This window comes from Poecilia reticulata, chromosome 3, assembly GCF_904066995.2.
Source record: "Poecilia reticulata chromosome 3, P_reticulata-male-v2, whole genome shotgun sequence".
NCBI classification, from domain to species: Eukaryota; Metazoa; Chordata; class Actinopteri; order Cyprinodontiformes; family Poeciliidae; genus Poecilia; species Poecilia reticulata.
This window is the reverse complement of record NC_088832.1, coordinates 11,716,478-11,722,477: the sequence shown is the minus strand read 5'-3', so window position 1 is coordinate 11,722,477 and position 6,000 is coordinate 11,716,478.

Below are 6,000 nucleotides of genomic sequence, written 5' to 3'. Positions count from 1 at the left end.
CACCTTGAAAGAATCAATGCCACTGTGAGTCAAATATTGCAGCAATGACCCAATAACATTATGGGGTGAGAGGATTCACTCACTGCTGCATGGGGTGAATGAAAGGGAAACTGGCAGATTTGCCAACTTTCTGATTTATTTACAACATAATAAGAGTATTGAGTTCTTCATTTGGATTCACTTACTCATATTTAGACCACATAAAGTGTTTCACAATATACCTGGCGACATGGGAAACATTGCAGTAGCAGTTTACAGTGACCAGGGTCAGTTACAGAAAGCCGTCAGTATCGAGGCAAGAATCAAAACACTAATTCTGTGTTTTTTCATGCTCATCTGAAAAGTATTAGCAGTAAATGTAAACAAGGTTATGTGCGTCCTTTGGGGCTCACAGTGAGGAATTTTCTCATTTCCACAGTGCAGTGAGCCGGTTTTGACTTAGACGGTTTGATCATTTAAAGTGACACTGATGACGGCATTAGCCAGATGCTATGAAGCCTGTCAGGCATACTTCATGAAGACGGACTGCAAACGCAGAACAACCACGCACCACGCTCTAAAACTCAACTTTTCCCATTTGGTCGTTTCTGTCTTTAATTTTACTTTGCTCACTTTAAAAGGTCAGGATTCAATAGAAGCAGCTCTGTATTGCCGAAAGAAACTCATGACATTATTTCCAGGCTTTTCTATTTAAAGCCTCAAATAAAGCACATGCGTAATTTGAAATTACGCATGTGCGTAATGGCAGAAGAACATTTCTGATTTTGCCCCGAGGCTCTTCAAATGGCTGTCATTTGTTGAAAAAGTGATTTATATATTTGCAACAGAGGTTCTACATGAAGCCTCTTCTCTGCATAGCATATCTCTGCTCCCTGAGCAGCAAAATGTAAGCCAATGGTCCCACTGGTAGTAATTTAATCAGGAGTACAGGAAGTGAATTTTCTTTGTAAATTAAAGGCTGTTAATGTTGACAGAGATTCCTGCAACCTGCTAAAGATTATTCCGACTACAGACATTAAAAATAGAGCTGCTGCTGTCATTATAATTAAATAAGGATGAAAAAAAGACAGTTTTAAAGTCACAAGATTCAGACAGTTCTCAGGGTAATATATTTTAATAAGATTTCAGAAGAAAGACCAGGTGATGCTGTGTACTTTGCTCTTCCTTGAAAGAATAACAAAGTCAGTTGTTCCAGTCGTAAAAAACACAGTCATGGTGTGGAAACTAAAAGACTGGTACGTGGCTGTCAGTCCTTCCCTCAGCCTGGCTGCCTGCTCTCCTCTCACAGCTGCACCATGTTCCCAATAAGCCACCTGCCACTTAATCAACCAGTATTAAAGCTCCTCATTCTCTGCGACTCTCAGTTGGATTATTCCATTACTTCCTGTTGCCTTATGGCTCTCAGCCTTTCGACTGCCTACTACCTCCTACTTCTGCATCCCTTCTTACAAATATACAAGTCTGTGTTTGTTTATTAAAGTCTCTTATTTCCAACCCTTGCCTAAGACTTTGCATTTGTCAGATTTCTTTCACTTCACTTCATTTTTAAATTTATTAAGCCAATTGTCCTGAACTTTTGCTGGAGCTGTTTTAGCACTGTTGACTAAACTACAGTTGTGACCATTGTAGTCCCTATTTTCAGGCTTATTAATTATACTGAAGCACACTTATATGTGTATGTAGTTCTCTATTCCAAACTCCTGTTTGTTGCATGTATTAGAGTTTGCTCTTTACGTTAATGCCAGTGTGACAGGGTTACCCAAACTGCCTTCTCACGACTGATCTCCCTGTAGACGCATTTGTGAGGGGGAGTTGAAATTAAAAAGATGAGTCATAAATTGCTCTGAAATATTAATTGAGACATCACGGACTTGGAAGTTGACGTTGGCTGAATCCGAGCTTGTAATATTTAGCAGTGAAACCACTTAGCATTTCAGGTCACCTTGAGAAATTGTTGATAAATAAGTGTGAGGTTTACCAAAATGGAAGAAAGCTTCTGTTGAGATAAAAGTGAAGTCAGTTTACTGACAGTAGCACTTAATGCCGTAGGAAGAGTGTTGATTCACTTTATGTTGTTTTATGGTCTACTTTACCAGCTGGTAAAAATGCACTGTGGTCTTTTGGATTGCACTTTGCTCTGATGAGAATATCAGCTAATGCGTTGCTTTTTTATTTAATTTTTTTTACCACAAACAAATGGACTGCTGTGTTATTGCATGTTCCACACATCCTGGATGACCTAATTTTACCAGATCTTCAACATATGGGACATAAACTTGTCTATCTATGATATTTGGTATATGAACTGTAAATGAGAATGTCCAAGAGAATGTCTTCACTTCTACTCCATAGGTCTCCTCATTATCTATGTATGTATTAAACAGAAATAGTCTCTTGAAACAAGACATGCAGTATAGGCACATCAAATAGTCCACCTTAAGTAGCTGCATTCTGTGCCAAGCCATACATTTTTCATACCAGTCAGCATCAAAAGCCACAGAAATAAGGAATGCCTGGCTAGGCAGTCGGGTTAGCTCCATGCCCCACTTCTTTTCTAGTTCAGCCCTTTCTGTTTTTGCAGAAAGCTGGACAGAGGAAGTGTCGTGGGACGGAAGCAAGAATGGCAAATGTGAGAGAAACTAGGATCAAAATGGAAAACCTGCATGCCAGAAAATTCCACAGTGGCCCTTGATTGCATGGTTAACTATTGATGTTTTTCAGGGGCATTTCTTTTCCATTCATTTTGTTCGTCTTCTGTGAAAAATAAAGCGAGGTCTGTCTTAAATACATCATGGTACAGGAGCATGTTCAGTGCTTAAGATTTCTTTTAAATGTAAGTTGCATGCACAGTCACTGACAGCAGTGATTGATGACAGCAGTGATTGATGGCAGCAGCCGGGGTCCATGAGCATAGAAATGTTTACTGAGGTGGGGTTTTTTTTAGCTCAAAATTACATTTGGTTCCTTGTTTAGTTACTGCCTCCACCTGTCATTGGTGTCACTGTTATGCATTCTGCTGCAGACTGGGTCAGAGGTAAGGCTGTTTGGTTATTGCGCCACGGTGCAGTGCTGCCTTTCTCATGCCAGATGATGGTGAGTGTAAAAGTCTGAGGCGATATGAGGGTCAGTCCTGTCACACACAGTGTAAGCACTAAGGAGAAAAGCTCTCTCTCTCCTTCACAGGACACAATTCCCTGGGCTGTACTCTCCTCTACCTCACTGCAGAGAATGAATATTTAATTTTGACCGTCAGTTTATTTTTGCTAAGAGCTCACAGTGGCCTGTGTGTGCGCCTGTTTATGTGTATGCAGTGTTGCTTTTGATAAACTGATCTAATTGTATTTAGATTATATAGTACAAATTTGAGGATTACAGGGAAACAATTTCTTAGTCTTTAAATAGATTCAATTTATGACGAATCCTGGCTTACATTGGACGTAGTCCTTCCACCACTGTCGAGTTGTTTCATTCATCATGTCTTGCCAACAGGATCTACATTGCTGAATTTTTGTGGAGCACGATGTACCCTGAGGTGAATGGGCAAATTTTCTATAAATAGAGTTACGTTCCACAGAAAAATCTGTGAACAGGTGAATCCACGAATACTGCACCTTGAATAGGTCGGGCACTGTGGTGCAGTCCTTGTTATTATAGAGTCCAACATAAATACAATTGACTGACATCAAGACATTTGCATGTGCAAGAGATCAGTTAGCATTATAAAACGTTTTTAACTTCTTTCTTCTTTTCACAATATCTCTGTGGTAGAGAGAAATGAATTGGTGCTAAAAAGGTTAGATTTTGTTAGGAGAAATGAAAGAAATGAAATGCATGTTTTGATTGGCACCTTTAGTTGAAGTGCATCTAAATAAACAGGTTTTTAAAAGGAAACCTTCGCATTGTGTCTTGAAGCATCAGCTGACAACCAGACACCGCTGCTGTTGGTTGATTAAAAAAATATAATAGTTTGTCAAATTAAAAATACATATATAAATCTTTCACTACCGTGTTGTTTGCCCTTTATGCCACAATAAAACCATACAATATACAGTAAGGTTATTGAAGACTGGTAAAGGTTTGACCTCCCAAAATATTGACAACGTTTTGGGCAATAAGAAGGAAATGAAGGCCACAAGGAAGGAAGAAAAGGAAAGTCAAGGAAAGGAAGAAAGGTGATTAATCACATAAGCAATAGCTGTAGGACACAAGTAAGGCAGAAAATAAGGAATAAATATAGAAAGGAAAAAAAGACACAGCTAGGAAAATAAATTAGGGAAGAGGGAATAAAAAGAAAGAAACATGTCAGGAACAGAGAACAGAATGAAATTTACAAGAAATGAAAGATGGAGGAGGGGAAACAAAGAAGGAAGAACAGAACCTGCCCTGGATGAAAGAAAAACATTTTTGCTGAGGACAGACAGAGGTTAGGATCAGTTCTGAGGAAAACGTGAGACCTTAAATAAAGCCACAGTGGCCAAACATTTAGTAGATTTAGTGTGACCTCCTCTAGTTGTACATGCTCTTAGTTGCCCTGTATAAAGTCACTGTTGCTCCTCCTTGGCCTCTCACTGACACTGTGACCACTAGAGGGCATTGACTTTGAGAGGACAATGCAGATAGCAGCAATTATGATGTATTTTATGGAAAAACTACATCTTTATAGTGACTATGATGTTCAAGATTTCTCATATGAAAGCAAAAGTATTAATAGATATGGAGCGTAATTTTCTGAAGACTTATAATCATCAGAACTACGCAGTTTAACTTAGAATTTGAGCTTTTGGTCAGGTTGGCGTTCTCTCTAAAGCTGCATGGGAAGACATTATCCAGATTGAGATCAGAGAGGGAGTGGGACATCTTGAAGTGTCATGCTGTGCAAAAGAGCCGTAATCTGGCATGGATCACCTCCAGGATACAAGGCCCTGACTCCAGGTTGGCTCTGGAGGTGTGTGTGTGTTGGTGTTACTGTGTGTGTCTGTCTGTTTGTGTATAGCTGGCATGTTGGGTTACCATCTGCAAACCCCAGGGAATCTGGCTGAGGTGAACAAACATACTTCACTCACACATACATATGAAGAAAGACATAGGGGGGCCTACGCATACATACAAGCACATAAACACCTACTGCCACATGACTTGTGCACCCTTGCTTCTTTGGATTGCTAAACTTTCTCTGCCATCATATGTGAACAAAGTGAAGTTTAATCACATTTGAAAGATCAAAATCCTATTTCTAGGAATCCAGAAAGCACTAAGCCTCCAGGAAAACCCCCCCTCCATCTCTCAAGCCCTTTCCTCTTCTCTCATCCTCTTGCTTACAGCGCACACACACGCACACGCGAACACGCTTGTGTCCTGGAATATTAAGGAATGTGATATCACTGCAGGCAATCAGTTATATTGGCCAGAAAATTTCTGAGATCTTGTATTATTCACATCTTTTATGACTCCAGTGATCAACGGGGGAGAAATGTATAAAACATAAAATATAAATGACTGAGATCTAGCATGAAAAGTTGGCCTTCCAAAGGGGACGTTGAAGTTCATTACAAAGCTTTTAGTGATTTGGCAAGCATACTGAAATGCCAATGCCATTCCTTGAAAGTCCACTTTAGCACTTGATTAGTGAAGGTCATTTGATAGATTATGAGATTAACCGAACACAAAAGATCTGTGATCATACAAACTTAGTTGAAGAAGGAGAAAAAAAAATAAAATCTGTGCTCCCCTCCCATGTGGCCCCTTTTTTGTTCATGTATTGCTGTTGAAGAAAACGCAGCCCCAAGCCAACTTTTCTGGCCCAAACGCCGCTCTGATTTTATAACGGCTCCCTATCTGTTTGCACCAATGCAGATTGAACGAGAAGTTGCAGATCATATTTGTTGTAGACAATGATGCTGATTGGAGAGAATGACTTCAAGGCCTAAAGCTGCTTTTCCTAATCCGGAGATTAGTATTAATAAGAGGTCTGTCTTTTCCGCTCACTGTCACACGGAGACA